The sequence below is a fragment of the Myxocyprinus asiaticus genome, chromosome 29 (genome assembly GCF_019703515.2).
Source record: "Myxocyprinus asiaticus isolate MX2 ecotype Aquarium Trade chromosome 29, UBuf_Myxa_2, whole genome shotgun sequence".
NCBI lineage: Eukaryota > Metazoa > Chordata > Actinopteri > Cypriniformes > Catostomidae > Myxocyprinus > Myxocyprinus asiaticus.
In genome coordinates this window covers 4,421,173-4,438,732 of record NC_059372.1, presented here as the reverse complement: position 1 = coordinate 4,438,732, position 17,560 = coordinate 4,421,173, and the positions used below count along the sequence as shown (strand labels likewise).

General features: G+C 38.2%; 2 protein-coding genes and 1 long non-coding RNA gene across 3 annotated transcripts in view; 2 read left to right on the top strand and 1 right to left on the bottom strand.

Annotated features, from left to right (window-relative positions):
- LOC127420300 (zinc finger protein 431-like) overlaps positions 1-17,560 on the top strand; it is a 380,032-nt gene that overhangs the window by 13,379 nt on the left and 349,093 nt on the right. The gene's annotated exons all lie outside the window — the stretch shown is intronic.
- LOC127420297 (zinc finger protein 208-like) overlaps positions 1-17,560 on the top strand; it is a 264,845-nt gene that overhangs the window by 79,313 nt on the left and 167,972 nt on the right. The gene's annotated exons all lie outside the window — the stretch shown is intronic.
- Positions 1-17,560, bottom strand: part of LOC127420339 (uncharacterized) — a 140,836-nt gene that overhangs the window by 3,651 nt on the left and 119,625 nt on the right. The gene's annotated exons all lie outside the window — the stretch shown is intronic.

The window sequence follows — 17,560 nt, the reverse complement described above, 5'->3', positions numbered from 1 at the left end:
CGAAATCACAGGCTTATGTCAGTCATCCTTGTGTCTTTACGTCATGTCCGTAAACCCAGAAAAGAAGTATATGTTGTCGTGTGTCCTGGCAGGGGAAGCGATGCTGTTCAGTCATAGTTCAGGACAGCATCGCAGCAGTCCGGTTGGACGTTTGTCTGTTAACTGTTTGGCAAAGTTTTTTCCGTGCTAAAATACTTGGATATATTTTATGGTAAGGTTTTTGAAGTTTATATTGCTTTTCATGCTTTTATGAGTTGAACATTACTCGTGTGTTTACTGCTTCCGATGTATCTACGTTTTCCATTGAAAATTCCAGTAACATGTTTACTGACATTCATGACTTCTGATAATTTAATAATATTTCTGTTGTTTTGAAGTTCCCTAAGTGTGTGTGTATGTGTGTGCGCGCGCACCACCGTTTTCTCATTTCTTTTACCCCAGTCACATAAATGCTCAAGTTATCACTTTGCTTTGTCCTTTTAGCAGATAGTCTGTTAAAAAGCCACTACATGGTAGTTTCCCATTAAAGGTATTAACATCTTAAGTTGTTTATAATGCACCACTTTTGTACACAGCAATGTACGTTTTAATTTGTTTAGTGTTTTACCATGAAACTATTATATTGCACATTATTTTACTGTTTAATAAAGTATATTTCATCCCCACCATTATTGAATCCTCATTTTATGTTAGTTTTCAGTTTTATTATGTGCAGTGCGTAGATGTATTATTGTAGTATTACGGTTTACTTGCATTATCATCTGAGGTTGTAAAATAGTATACAAAAATAATAAACATTTTCAATTAGAGTTCATGTTGAGATCATCTCAAATCATGAGATTCATCCACGCAGGAAAACACATAACGCGTAACACAGCCCAACCACAACACACGTGAAGTGTTCATCCTCAAGTTGCTTGCAATTTTAGGTTTCAACCACAAATGTCACTAGAGAGCACAAAGTTATGTAGTGCAGCTTTAAAAATAGGCTAAATAATACTATGTATTCAACCTATGTATTCATGCGATTATCTAATCAGCCTATCATGTGGCTGCAGTGCATAAAATTATGCAAATATGGGTCAGGGGCTTCAGGCAATGTTCAAATCAACCATCAGAATGTAATGTGATCTTAGTGACCGTGGCCTGATTGTTGGTGCCAGACGGGCTGGTTTGAGTGTTTCAGTAACTGCTGATCTCTTGGGATTTTCACGCACAACAGTCTCTAGAGTTTACTTAGAATGGTGCCAAAAACAAAAATACATCCTGCGGACGGAAATGCCTTGTTGATGAGAGAGGTCAACGGAGAATGGCCAGAATTGTTTGAACTGACAGAAAGGCTACAGTAACTCAGGTAACTACTCTGTACAATTGTAATGAGCAGAATATTATCTCAATGCACAACACGTCGAACGTTGTGGCAGATGGGCTTCAACAGCAGAAGACCACATCTGCACTTTATTAGGACCATACTGTTCCTAATAAAGTGTTTAGTTAGTGTAAATATACAACTTGATCTTTTTCGCCTGTGCCTCCCCCTGACCTATGGTATTGCCCTAGGCGAATGCCTAGTCCGCCGATGCCTAGGAACTGCCCTGCATGAAAGCTTCAGAAGGATCAGTGGCAATCCTGGTTATAACACTTATTATTAACAGTTTGCAATAGCTAGCCGATATTTTAGATGATTAAATCTACCAAATAACCACAGATGCATACATTTTTGCCAAACTACTTCAACTGAAAGGTAAGTGCTGTTACTTAATGAATCTGTTTTGATTGTTTTTGTGGCATAACTGACCAGAGAGAGAGAGATGTCAATTGCTTTCCTATCCAGTTTGGGTTAGGTCCCATTAAATGCCTTGGCAAGTTTATTTATATAGCACAATTCATACAAAATAGTAATTAAAATTGCTTAACATAAAGAAAATACAAGAGACATAAAAATCTATTTTAAAACCAATTAAGAGCAAAAAATGAGAATAAAAAGTATTAAAATAGATTTAAAAATTCTTTGAAAATTATTAAAATAAAAAAATTAAAATAATACAGAAATAAAACGATGCAGTGCTATCAGTAAATTCACAGCTAAACAGATTTTAGCTTTAGATGTTTTCAGGCTGGATTTGAATATGGCTAATGTTGGAGCACATCTGACCTCTTATGGAAGCTGGTTCCATCTGTGGGTGGCATAACTTCACTTTCACTTCACTTTTATTATCACACAACCATATACACAAGTGCAATAGTGGGTGAAAGTCTTAGGTGCAGTTCCGAGCAACATAGCAGTCATGACAGTGATGAGACATTGATGAGACATATACCAATTTACAATAAAAAGATTTACACATCACAATTTACATATCTAATACACACATAATTACAACACAATATACAAATAATAATATACAGTATACAATACACACAATATAGAATATTGTACAGTATACAATACAAAATTAGAATACACATACAATATAGAATACACATTATACAATAAAAAAAAGTATATATAGTATATATAAAATATACAGTAGGTTGTATTGTTCTGTGTTGACATTCAGGCTGTCGGTTGATAGTCATTTGCCAGTTGTTAAGAGAGAATATAATTTAAGACAGTCCAGTGTGAGATAATAAGATTAATAAAGTGCAGTGCTGATGTATATTGATCGTGAGAGATCAAGAGTTCAGAAGTCTGATTGCTTGGGGGAAGAAGCTGTCATGAAGTTGGCTAGTGCGGGTCCTGATGCTGCGATACTGTCTGCCTGATGGTAGCAGTGAGAGCAGCCCATGGCTTGGGTGGCTGGAGTCTCTGATGATCCTCCGAGCTTTATTCACACACCGCCTGGTATATATGTCCTGGAGGGAGGGAAGCTCACCTCCGATGATGTGTCTGGCAGTTCACACCACCCTTTGCAGGGCTTTGTGGTTGTGGGCGGTGCTTTTGCCGTTCCAGGCAGTGATGCAGCCAGTCAGGATGCTCTCTACAGTGCTGGTGTAGAACCGTGTGAGTATGTGGTGGTTAATTCCAAACTTCCTCAGCCGTCTCAGGAAGAAGAGGCGCTGATGAGCCTGCTTCACAACGGCCTCAGTGTGGACGGACCATGTGTGTTCCTCAGTGATGTGGACACCGAGGAACTTGAAGCTGCTGACTCTCTCCACCGGTGCTCCATTGATGGTTATGGGACTGTGTTCTCTGTCTTTTCTCCTGAAGTCCACCACAAGCTCCTTTGTCTTGCTGACGTCGAGGGAGAGTTTGTGCTCCTGACACCAGTGTTTCAGAGTGAGCACCTCCTCTCTGTAGGCCGTTTCATCATTGTCAGTGATCAAACCTACCACTGTTGTATCATCAGCAAACTTAATGATGGCATTGGAGCTATGTCATGTGTGTACAGGGAATACTGGAGTGGGCTGAGAACACAGTGTTGAGGGTCAGTGATGAGGAGATGTTGCTGCCCATTCTATCCACCTGGCGTCTGCTTGACAGGAAGTCCAGGATCCAGCTGCACAGCGAGATGTTTAAGCCTAGAGCCCGGAGTTTCACATAAAGCTTGGAGGGCACTATGGTGTTGAATGCTGAGCTGTAGTCTTCAAACAGTATTCTCACATAAGTGTTCCTTTTTTCCAGGTGGAAGAGAGCAGTGTGTATTGTAGATGCAATGGCATCATCAGTAGAGCGGTTGTTGCGGTAAGCAAACTGCAATGGTTCCAGTGATGGAGGCAGCACAGAGCAGATGTAATCTATGATTAGTCTCTCAAAGCATTTGCTAATGACGGGGGTCAGAGCAAGTGATTTTGGATTGCTTTGGTACAGGCACAATGGTGGATGTTTTAAAGCATGTTGGGACCACAGACAAGGAGAGGGAATGGTTGAAAATGTCCGTAAAAACACCAGCCAGTTGGTTCGCACACGCTCTGATGACGTGGCCCGGAATGCCGTCTGGACCCGCGGCTTTACGGATATTCACCTGTCGGAAGGATCGGGTTACATCCGCTACAGAGACGGAGAGTGAACTAACCTCTGTAGCTTCGGCCACGCGAGTTCTCTCCACAAGGGTGGTGTTATTTCCCTCAAAACGAGCATAAAAAGTATTTAGCTCATCCGGGAGAGAGTTTTTATTCCCTTTAAAGTCTGTGATGTTATTAATTCCCTGCCACATGCTTCTAGAGTTGGTGGTGTTAAACTGTCCTTCAATCTTGTCCCTGAACTGGCATTTGGCTGCTCTGATATTTTTGCGGAGTGCATAACTGGCTTGTTTATGCTCCTCCACATTCCCTGAATTAAAAGCGGAGGTATGCGCATCAAGTGTAGCGCGAACACCGCTATTTATCCATGGCTTCTGGTTGGGGTAGATCCGTATTGTTTTGGTCGGAACAACATCCTCTACGCACTTTCTGATGAAACACGTTACGCTATCAGCGTACACCTCGATGTCATCATCAGAGGTGGACCAGAACATCTCCCAGTCCGTGTGATCAAAACAGTCTTGTAGCGTAGAATCTGATTGGTCTGACCAGCACTGGATTGTTCTGAGGGTGGGTGCTTCCTGTTTCAGTTTCTGCCTGTAAGCGGGCAGAAGCAGAATGGAAGAGTGGTCCGATTTGTCAAATGGTGGGCGGGGGAGGGATTTGTAGCCATCCCGGAAGGGAGAGTAGCAATGGTCCAAAACCCGGTACCCTTGTGTGTTGAAACTGATGTGTTGGGGGTATTTTGGTGTGAATGATTTAAAATTGACTTTGTTAAAGTCTCCTATCACAATGAACGCGGCCTCGGGGTGCGCGGTTTCCTGCTTGCTTATAATCCCGTACATTTCCTTGAGTGCCCGGTCTGTGTCAGCTTGTGGGGGGATGTACACAGCTTCCCTCGGTAGCCAGAATGGTTGACACAGAAGTATGAGAAATTCCAGATCAAGAGAGCAGAAAGACTTGATAGAATGTATGTTCCTGTGATCACACTAGGATTTGTTGACCATAAAACATACACCACCACATCTGCTTTTACCTGAGAGGTCTTTTGCTCTGTCCGCTCAGTGCACGGAGAACCCCGCGGGTTCGATGGCTGAATCTGGAATCTCAGCACACATCCAAGTTTCCGTAAGGCAGATAATACAGCAGTCCTTCATCTCTCGTTGGAAAGAGATCCGCGCTCTCAGCTCACAGAGCTTGTTGTCCTGAGACTGAACATTTGGCAGTAGAATACTGGGTAGCAGGGGTCGATTTGCAAGACGTCTTACTCTGATGAGAACGCCGGCTCTATTTCCCCTTTTCCTTCTGCGTTTCCGAGGCCAGGCTGCCCAGACGAAGGGCTCTGCTGGCGTGTTTGTAAACAGCGGGTCGGCATTGAGGAATTTAAAGTCCGGTTTTCGGTGTGCTATTGCAGAACCAATGTCCAAAAGTGTTTGTCTCTCATAGACAATAAGGCAGACAACATCCAAGACAAAAAAACATAGAATTGTGAACCAAACAAACAAAAAACTGCAGTGTTGTGTCGGAGCTCGCAACGCAGCAGCCATACTCTGCACCATCTTGAGCTCATAATAGCTAAACACTGTCCCACCATGTTGATCCTGAATTGATCCTAATGATCTGAGAGGTCTGTTAGGTTTATATTCAACAAGCGTATCTGCCAGTGTAAAGACCTGAGGACTGTGTCCCTGAATGTTGTGGCTGCCATCAGTAAACTTATTATGGTCAGCAGTATTGTTCCTATCCTAACTATGCCAGCTTTCCGATCTGCTGAAAATAACTGTGATAGCCAACCCTACTGGCTGGCAGTATCCGTATTTCTCACGTGCTCGTCCCTTAGACGAGGCCTTTCAAGATATTTGTCAAGTTTCCCTCAGGATCCATGTGTATTGGTATAAACGTACAGCACTGTTCCCCAAACATTGTATACACCCCTTCTCCTGGTGCTCTCATTGTCTCAGGAACCAATTTTGTATTGCCATGACTGAAGTGGCATGTAATTGTTCTTTCAACAGTTCAAGTCCCTTTATTGTAAAATTCATAAACAGCTGTTGGTTATACCATGTATAGCTTATCCTGTAGAATATTTTTGTAAAGTTGAATATAAATTAATCAAGTATAATCAATGTAAATATAGCCATTTTATTCTACAATTGTTTATGGTGGTTAAGCATGTATTTTGCTGTGTGTGTCTGTGTAAGAATGGAATGTGAGGCCCCTCATATATGGTAAACTAGTTTCCTGTGTTGACACTAGAGAAAACATATGGTGAAGCCTCTCCACGGACATTTCCTGTTCACTTCTTGAGAAACAATGGACTGAAAATGTGATGGATGGTGGTGACGTGTGGAATGTATTAGCCACTCCTTGGTAGATCATATGTATATAAGTGGGTGCAATCCCAGATTCTGGAGTTGTTGCTCTGCAGGACAATTCTGCTTTTTTATCTCTGATAATAAAGTCTATCTTCTGGCCTCAAAACCCCAAGACTTTTGATTCTTCACAGAGGTGGCAGAAGCCATAACAAATTGGCACCCCAGATGGGACTGGAAAGGAGCAGAAGAGTGGAAGACCACAGCGGGTGGGCTGGACAAGCAGCACAAATAGATGGCCACCTAAGGGGTAAGCATTTTTGCTTATAATTAGTTTGTGTTGCTTGCCAGAGTTTGCCCGTGGTGGTAAAGACACTCAAAAAGTTCTCCAAATTTAAAGAGCAAAAAAGACCAAAAGGGTTTTGATTCCAGAAGAAATAATTGCATGCAATGATCTGTTTTTACTGTTAAGAGGGCCTTGATGGATAACAGTAAATGAAAGCAGATAAAGAAATAATTGCATGCAATGATCTGTTTTTACTGTTAAGAGGGCCTTGATGGATAACAGTTAATGAAAGCGGATAAAGAATAAATGCATGCAATGATCTGTTTTTACTGTTAAGAGGGTCTTGACGGATAGCAGAAAAATAAAAGAAGATAAAGAATAATTGCATGCAGTGATCTGTTTGTACTGTTAAGAGGGCCTTGATGGATAGCAGTAAATGAAAGCAGATAAAGTATAAGGATGCAAAAGCCCTGCGCAAAACACTCTTTTTAGGAAGTGAATCATAGAGTTTTGACCAGGTAGGCAAAAATCCCGCAGGGCATTGCTTTTCACTGTGTTGAGGTAGTGAATCACAGAGTTTTTACCGGGTAGGCAAAAAGTGTATAAGTGAAGAGCAGAACTTATATGGCACTCAAGGGACTGTAGAATAGGAAGAGTGTATGTATATGTGTAATTGTCCATGTCTGTGTGAGTATATCTGTGACTGTGGCTGTAGACATTTGTGGACAGTGGGTGCCTCCTGGACCATCACTGAGTGTGACTAAACAGAGGGGCACAGTTATTGTCGCACTTGAGAGGAGTGGATGAGAGAATGTGCCTTAAATAATAAAAGGACAAAGAAAGAGTGTGTGAGCCCAAAAAAGGGGACAAGTATGTATGAAAATAGGTATGTATGAGAATTTGAGCCCCACAAAATAATAAAGGGACTTGTATGAACTTGTGTATTGAAAAGTGAAGGTGAAACAAATTAGAAAAATTGTTTCAAGATATTGGGGTTGCAGATTATTGTAATAGGAAATAAATTAAAATAGTAAGATATACGTTTATCCTCTAAATTTAATGATTTAGTCTAAATGAATAGTGATAAAATAAATTTAAGTTAAAATAACAGTGAAAGAAATAAAAACTCAGTTTATCTAAGAAAAAGCAGCTGTTATTGTGATTTGGCACTATTTGGATGTAGAGTGATCCTAAAATTAAATTGACAACATATAGGAAATTTGTACATGTATGTAGCATAATAATTATTAAAGTGCATGTTATAGAAGAAGATAAGGGAAATTGTTTTATAAATAAATGAAAATAATTGAATTTCTTTTGGAAGATCAAATTATTTGAACAAATAAAAATTCTCCAAAAATCCAAAAATGGTTACAATAATTAATACATTGATACATTTTTCCTAAAGATAGGGTTTGTTGTATTATAGGAAAAATCATGGCAGCTTCTCCTGTGGACAAATTAAGGATTAAAATATCCATTGTGTAGAGAACATATAGATAAGCTCTCAAGCAAATGGCAAAAGAGAACAAAGATATGATGACAAAATGGCCAAAGGATGGGACATTTGATGTAACGTTGTGCAAGGAAAAATTATAAAACTAAACTTAAGAGTAAAAAAGTTAAAAGAGAGAAACAAAAAGGGGAAAAAAAAGAGAAATGTTCAAAAAGTAAGGAGAAAACTCTTTGAAAAATATAAGACAGGCTAGATAAATACTGAAGGATGCAGAAAAAGAGATAATTAAAAAAGAAGTCCTTGTCAAATCACCTCCATATGTGCCCTCAGGAGGTCAGTTCCCAATACTCAAGGGAACTGTAGAAGTTTTAGGAGAAATGCAGATGGAGGGTCATGTGGAGTTAGACAAAGAAAAAAAAAAACAAGGCTGGGGAACCGAAGAAGGGACAGGATAGAAAAAATTACAGAAACCTGCCTTTAGATTGTTATAAACAGGCACGGCGTTAGAGAAAATGAAAGCACAGTATGAAGAAAAAACTGTATGTGAAGAAGAACTGTTAGGGCAAGTGAGAAGAGAAGAAGAGGAGATTGAAGCAGAAGCGCAAGTAATAGAAGCAGAAATAGATAGAAAAATTAGAGAAAGAGAAAAAATAATATGAGACACAGATAAATTGGTGATAAATAGAAGTAAACTATTAGGCAGTTGGGAGAGAGAAAGTGAAGAGGAGTCAGCATTTGATAGAGGAAGGTGGGCACAGGAAAGAAAAAGGCTACAAACTAAAAACAAAAGTGCAACCATACCTATCCTGGTATCAAATCAGACTCCTGTTAATTTATTAGGGAGAGATGCATTATGTAAATTGGGAAAGTTTTTGGGAATTGCAATATTGATAGGAGGGCAATTGATTTGTTGTATACTTCCTTTATTGAGGTCACAAGTTATCAAAGGCATGGTTAAGCAAATGGAAATGCTAAGATGTCAAGAAAACGAGGAAGAGAAATTAAAAAGAAGGGTGAAACTGACTAATAAGAAAATTATATTTTGTAACTTGAATATGAAAAGAAAACCTTAAATGTGAAAACTTCACATTCATGTGTCTGTTTTACGTTCTGTCTGGTCCAGTTTATGAGAAAATAAAGTTTTTAATAATATTAAATTAAACATTCTAAAGTTTTGATTTCTGAATTTTAGAACCCATGATTATTTGTTTTTGATTTTCTATGTGTTTAAGTATGTCTGGGGAACAAATTTACATGTGAGTTGCACCTTTATCGGTGTAAACTTGATCAACCAACAAAAATAAGATAGGTAGAGTTATTTTGTTAGGGACTGTCTGATGGAGAGATTACGTGAGACACTGCTCTGTAAGCAGAGTGAGCTGGAGGGGTTACACCCCATACTCTGTAAGGATGGCACGCAAATGATTGTCTGCAGACTTTGAATGGGAGAGCTCGTCTCTCTTGGTGTCTCCACTCAGACAGGGGCACCCCGAATTTAGAAAAGATAGATAGTAGATTCTTTTAGTTAAGATGAGATATTTTTTCTTTTATTTTCTTGTTTTATATATACAGTGTAGGCATTGGTTGATCATGGGTACACTGAGAGCTGCCTTTGAGACTAGAATTAAAGGAAAGAAAATTAAGAATGATTTGGATCATTTCATGTTCTCTGCTTTTCAATCCGCTGAAGTTGTGCTATTAATACCTGTTTTCTGATCTTTATGTGTGGCAGCCTTTCCAACATTGTGATGCTTTTTCTTGGGTTTGTTCTGTGACCAATCATGCCAGATAAAATGGAAAATAAAGTCCCAACCTCCAATAAGGAGGCAGAACTAAGCAAATATTGTAAACAGTTTTGCTCAGATGCTCTGATATCTAACAAAATGGAAGTTTTCTTCTTTTGGAAGTACATAAAATGGAAAATGTTATTCGTGCTAGAAGTTCTGATTTGAAGATTTAAGAAATATCTTTGACGTATTTGATTGTAAAAATTATTGATAAATGCTAAGGAAAAATTGGTCATTGGTAACAGGTGAAACCCATGGAGAAACATTAAGATTAAATTGAACATTGTAACTTCCTCAATTATGAATGTTAATAATTTCATTTTCATGCATGGATTTTGTGTGTGTCTTTGATACTTACTATGTTTTACCCTTTCTTTTATCATCATTATTTGTATGTTGTTTCACTAAATCATTCTGGAACCACTTTCTCACCATTGCAGATGGCTGGGCCAGATGATTTATTGAAGCTTCTAATACTGCAGAAGGAAGTCCAGAATAAAAAGACTGAAAATGATGTGGGCTTTTATACGATTTGTCCTCCTGCTTCATGACTGCTGGTAGTCATTACTGATTTGACATTCCAAATGTGGATTCAAATTTCTCTGGATAAGTTGATTTCAGTCTTATACCACCAATTGGGTGTATGATTTTCCAGACTGCCATCCATGGGTTCAAGACCCATGTCTAAATTGTTCTGAGGGTCTAAATTTAAATCCAGCATCTAACCGCTGATTTATTGAGCTGAAGAGTAAATATTACAAACTTGATGGCAAAATTAGAGTTACCTATTGGATTGGTTACTCCCCCAAATTTTACAGAGAGTACCCTCATTTAAAAAAAGGGCGGTTAGTGGGTGCTACAAAGAGTTGATTGAGTGTCTTTTTCTAGTACTATTATTTTTATTTTGAGATTAATCTATGAAAGTACCACTTTAGAGGCATACTGTTTCTGAACTGTGACATTTGTCTCTGCTATTTAACTGAATAATTTGTCAGGAAATTCTGATAAGTATAAGAGAATAATAACTAAAAAATATTATTGTTAAATGATGCTAAACAAAAGGATATAAAAAATAAGAGACATGAGAAATTAAAAAGATGTAGTGTATCTTACTGATCAATTATTTCAAAACACTTGAGATTTGTTTGAATTCCCATTGTGCCTCTTTACTACTTTATTTTGTTTAAACTTTTAATGACTTTTCTGTTTGTTTAAAAAGGTGATTTGTTTTGCTTCATTAGAGTAAAAGTTCCTTCTCCTGAGAAAGAGTAAGGAAAGGGAGAAAGTAATCATAAGAGAGTTATTTGACTTACAAAAATGGGATTATATTAGTAATAAGATGACAGGACTATATGATAGGTGTTGTAAATGTAAAGTTCTGCTTGACCAGAAGGCTAAAGTTGTATTAAATGTAAAGAGAATGTAGGGGAAAGAAAGGCAAAGTTTGTGTTTTATTAAAGATTTGATGGTTCTTGTTTTAGGGATCATTTGGGAAATCATACAGGATAAGCAGTTGTGAAAAAAGACAGATTATTTTCACAATATTGCATTCAACCTTGTTCTACTCAACTAGCAGAATTAAAAGCTCTTATTGCTGCATGTCAGTTAGCTAAAGGACAAAGAGTTAACATTTTCACTGATTTGGCTTATGCTCATTGTGTTTGTCACCTGTTTGGAGTAATATGGAAATAATAAGGTTTTTAGAAAAAGTGATGGAAGCCTAAATTAACATGCAGAACATATTGAACAGATGATTTCCGCAGTGATGTTACCTAAAAGATTGGCTATCATTAAATGTCAAGCCCACAAAAAGGGCAATGACTTTGTCATTAAGGGAAATAATGATGTAGAGATAGAAGCCAAGAAGGCTTCTGGCTGTCAAGTTACAGTATTATTGAACCACAACCATAATTGGATGATATAATTCGAATTCAAAAGGAAGCAGGTCCATATGAACATACTACGTGGGAAAACAGGGGTGCAAAGAAGATTCATAAAGTATATGGCATTCTCATGAAGGACAGATTGTTGCATCAACTAAGCTTCTCAATGTTCTTATTACAGATGTGCTTGATTGTGACCATTGCGCAAGGGGTAAGTGATAAGGAGAATTAAACAACAGGGATATTGGTCTCTATTTTTGCAAGCAAAAGTTGATGAGTTTTTGTCCACATGTGAAACCTGTGCTCAAAACAATGTCAGAAAAGAAATAACACCCACAGGTCATATACCAGTGCCAGAAGGACCATTCAAGCATTTGGTTATGTATTATGTGGACATGATAAAGAAAGTGCATGGAAAGCATTATATGCTTGTGGTAATACGTATGCAGATTTAGCAGATGGCTGGAAGCAGTGCTATCAGCAGATCAGGGGTCAGGAACACTAATAAAATTTCTAACAAGAGAGGTAATACCTAGATTCAGAATACCGAAAGGTTCTACAGTTTTTGATGTATGTTGTTTGAAAGGACAAAAGAAAGTAGAGAATGAGTAGGTTGAAAGTTCTGGAAGAGGTTTTCTTGAAGATGGTTTAAGATGGGAAAGTTTGAAAGCAGTTAATATAATGATCACTATTTCACTGCTGATGAATATATTAAATAAATTATTGTGAGATTCTAAAAAATGAAAAAGAAGGAATAACTGCAATGAGATTAGAAATGGCGTGAGGGAGTGGAATGTCCCCCTCCTAATTTCTCCCCCGCCCTACTCTCTCAGTCTAAGTTTGATAAGTGTCTGCTTGAGACAGAAACACGAAAGCAGATTTTGAAGTGTGTGCTAAAGGCACATCTTTAAATTGTTTTATTTTCTTTTGATTTGATTTTCTTTTATATGGAAAATGATGTGATTTGACAGTAATGTTAGATACAGTGATATGAAGGAGAGGTTCAAACAGTTTTCCTCATCATGATTAAAGATTTTATATATTCAGAGGGCAATCTGAAGTTAAGGGTTTATACTAAAGATAAGCGATTCAGTTAAACGTTCATCTGAAACAATACATGTAGGTTTAAAACAATCTAGAAACTATTATTGAATTAAGGTGATGTTTTTAAATTAAGCTTCCTAGAAGTTTGACAGAGGCTACCCTTTATTTTGTTTTGTTCTGATGTTAGTCCCCACCGTGATACATGGTCTTTTGTGATGTTTGCTAAAATAGCAGAAATACAACCTGAATGGAAATTAATTATCTGTAAATGAGTTCAATTGTAGCATTTTTACTTTTAATATTAAACGATTTTAATAGATTGTTGAATTTTGAATAATCCTTTGTGAATTTAACCATATTATGAACTGTCTCCATATTTAAGCAGTTGTTGATGGTTCCATTGGCTGTGATGGTTCTCTGGTGATACTTCATGAAACAAAACAAAAATATCTGTTTACTGATACCAAATTATTAAGGATTGGCTAACAGGACTGAGCGGTATCGAGACCAGTGGCAAGAGGTGATGGCCCAGTGACAGGTAAGACTCTCCAATGGCAAAAAGGGGGGGCAACCTAAGGCAGGGCATCACTGCCCTGGAAGCCTGCCCAAGAAGGGTGAGATGGGTTTAAAGAAATTGATGGATGCTTTTAGGTCAGAAGCATCAAAAGGGAGGTCTAGAAGAAACCTGCCCGAAAATTGTGAGTTCCACTCAACCCGACTGCATTTAAATAACCGCTTTATTAAAACAACTTATCACAGTGTTAAATACCAAGCATTCCGTCACTGTGCTATCAGGGGACCATACCCTGTGTAGAAGAGTATTTATAGATTGATTTTGGGGGTAAAAGTTTTGAGAAACGTTGCAGAAAAAGGAGTGCCTAACTTATTAAAGAAGTATTAAACAGTAAAAGTTAAAAAGGTGTGTTTTTTTTTTTGTTTTTGCTCTAATAGTATCATAGACACAATGTCGTACTAACAGAGTCAAATCTTGGTAACCAACTAAGTCCCTCAAAGCCAGTACTGCTTTTTCTGCTGCTGCTACTGCACACAGACATTTTGTTAGGCCTGCTGCAACTAAGTCTAATTTTGATGAGAAATATGATACAGGTCTAATTTTCCCTTCATGCTCTTGCAGTAGCACTGAAGTCATGTAGCCCTCTTTTTCATCCACTGTCTGAGTGATAGGTTTTATCATTTCTGGCAGGCCCAATGTGGGAGTTGATTGAAGAGCTAATTTTAACTGAACAAAGGCTTCCTCCATCCTGCTAACTCTATCATTTGCAGCCAGGCCCTTACCATGTATGATACTAGACAATGGGGCCTCTTTTTCTGCATAATTTGAATATAGTATGATGTCATCCCTAAAAGCTCATCACTTGTTTCTTGGTCAGTGGTTTTGGCACAGGTTGTATTCTTAAGTGCGCTTGGGAGAGAAGGATTTGCCCTCAGCTGTGATCACATGACCCAAAAATATCACTTTGCTTTTCACGCACGTAACTTTTCTAGGCTTGTTTTATGCCCATTTTCAGCTAGATGTTTTAACCCTCAGGGGTCGACGGACGCGTCGGCGCGTCCTGCTGGATTTTTTCCTCATAACAGCGGAAACAACTTAAAATACTCCATCATTTTTGGGCATACAGATAAGTGTAAGTCATCATTAGAAACTATAAAGGGTCTACTTTTATTTGTGTACACTCACAATAACAACAAAACCTTGTGCTTTTGTAAAATAAAGAAAATAAACAGGGTGCGATTTCAGCTGTCTCTGTCTCCGCGAGCATCTTTCTGAAACACATCACAAAAATGAACTGAAACTCAGTGAATACTTATCACACAAACATGAAACAAATGTCTAAAGAAAGCTTAAAGTGTCTACTTATGAATAAAAAATACAAATTTAAAACAAATATTCTCCTGCAATGTAATCTGTATGAAACTAAAGAGATGTACAGTTTCTCCTGGCTCAGCTAATTATCACTAATGTGATCACACCTACGATCAGAAAGCGCTATTCCTACGGTAATGTGCTGAGGCGATGTATGCAAATGCTGCCTCACTGTCATCAACGAAGCTTGTGCTCGCAAATGAATATATTTTAAAATGCAGAAATTAATTTTATAAATTATAAAATAATAATTTATTATTATTATCAATGTTGAAAACAGTTGTGTAATTTTTTTTTTCAGGATTCTTTGATGAATAGAAAGTTCAAAATAACAGCATTTATCTGAAATAGAAAACTTTTGTAACATTATACACTACCGTTCAAAAGTTTGGGGTCAGTAAGAATTTAATTTTGTTTTTGGAAAGAAATTAATACTTTTATTCAGCAAGAATGCATTATATTGATCAAAAATGAGAGTAAAGACATCAATCACATCAATATTCATGATCATTCATGCCTCCTCGCATATGGCCTTTCTAATACTAAAAGTGTCTTACAAAAGTTAAATGACTATATTGTTTTGTATGAATGACTGATCAGGATGGTTTTCACATCATTTTGTAGCAAAAACTCTAGGCTACAAGATCCAGTTCTCAAAAGTCTTGTGAACAAATGTTTAGTATGTGTTATATGGCCTTATTTCAGTGACTTAAATGTTTTTCGCATAAACGTTATTTTCTCAAAAATACAAACATGTACATACATGTTGCGAACATATTATTGTAGCCCAATACATTTGAGTCGGCCATTTTAGTCCAGTCTTCCACAAATGTACATTGTTTCATCCATAGGCCTATATTTACCCATTCAAGCATTTTCCCTTTGGCCAATGATATATGTGGTTTGGCATTGGGTATCATATACTGCTTCTCTTCTGCGAGGCTGGGCAGCTGGACTCCAGCACACTTATCCTTATTCCAGAACAACTAATCTGTTTTCAACCAACGAGACCTCACTCGCTTTTCAAACCAACCTTTCTCATACTGCTCGTAGCAGTCAGACCGCAAAAAGGTATGTTTTATATTGCCCTTTAAATTGTCAGTCACAGACAAAGGTGTTGTATAGTATTCTTTTGCAACATTTTCCATAACCCCAACTGTTTTTACAAATCTGCCACTTAACTTTGGCTTTGGGTTTAATTCCTTTGTAATTATGACTGACTCTGTGGCACCAGAGTCTACCAAAAATGTGATTGGTATGTTTCTTACTGTCAGTGTGAGTTTCAAACATGAGTCATGTAATTGGTGTCCCTTCCGTCATCATCATATTTCAAATCTTCCATAGTGAAATCGACTGACACTCGTCCCCATTTCAAATTCATCTGAGTTCCAAGCAATCCAAAGCACCCCTGACTTCCTCCACATCTGGGAGGGTTTGTGCAACTTCTTTTATGTCTGCAAAAGTCCATGGACGGTACACATACTGAGTTCCACCTATGGAGCTAGAATCATGACTAAAGTCTTTGAAGCATAAAAGCATATTGAATTGTTCTAATCAAAAAATAAATGCATTGTATTATCAGTGCTTGCATTTAAATCCGTTGTATTTACATTGCTTGCATATTGGGAGGCTGAATTTTAACAAAGTTGTATTTTTAAGCATTGAATATTTAATTTGGAAACATTTCACAACTAATTTCATTATTAAAAATTCAATATTAAATATTCACCTTCCAAAGTTCATCTCCAAAATATTCAGTTTATTTGGAAAATCCAATATAGCGGGGCGGGGGGTGTGGGGGTGGGGGGGGGGTGTGTGTCACGTGACGCCATGCAGACGTGTAAATGGCGAGCTGCGCAATTTGTTGTATTTTAATTATTTTCATGTTATAATCCGGTGAGATTCGATACACCCAGTTACATATTTGCTCTTTGAGGTAAACATGGCAAAGAAGTCAAAATCCTCAGACTCTGGAGATATTAAAAGACACTTACGTGCTAAAGCTGAAACCTCTAACGGGCCTGCGAGCCGGGGACTCGATTTGGAAAGCGCGATGGGAGAAGAAATTCAGTGTCAACTATCCAACATCTCGGTGATGCTGATGAAGGTTGTTGCTGACTTGGAGTATCTCGCTGAAATACGTCGATCGATTACGGCGATGGAAACAAAATTCTCTGAATTGGTCACAAGAGTGGCAGATGTTGAGAAACGGATCGATTATCTGGAGTCATCGGAAAGGGAATTATCAGCTAATCCGCCCGCGTCCAAAACAGATTTGGAAAAATTGAGCATGAAGAGCGCAGAGATATGGTGAAATTCCTGGACAAGCTCTTCCCGAGTCTGCTCGACATAACAGGCCATAAGCTGGAAATCGAGTGAGCTCACAGAGTCCCTGCTCGCAGATCTGCTGAGGGAGACAGGCCCTAATCAATTCTTGTCAGATTTCTGAGATCATCCGATAAAGATCTCATGTTGCGCCAGGCGAGGAGCAAAGGAAAACTTTCTTGGAAGAATCACAATATTTTCTTGTTCCTGGACTTTGCGAATATGACAAGAGAGAAACGCGATCGGTTTAAGGAATGTAAGAAACTCATATCAACGGAAGATATCTTTTGCACTGATGTTTCCAGCCAAATGGAGAATAGACACCAAGGATGGTCGCAAAGTATTTTTATGCCCCAAGCAGGCACTGGCTTTTATAGAATCTATGGGTGAGTAAACCATTGCGTGTTTCTCTTGTAAGTGGACTGAATCGCTGTTCAGTGACTCGACTGTCTAAGGAAGCTGGGCGCCATTTTGTTTCTTTTTGCATTGGCTCCGCCTAGTGGCGGGAGTTTGTTTTGTGGCATGACACTTCCTTCAAGAAACTTTTGCATTGACGGAAGATAGCTTTTACACTGAAGTTCCCGGCCAGATTGAGAATGGAAACTACGGATAACCGCAA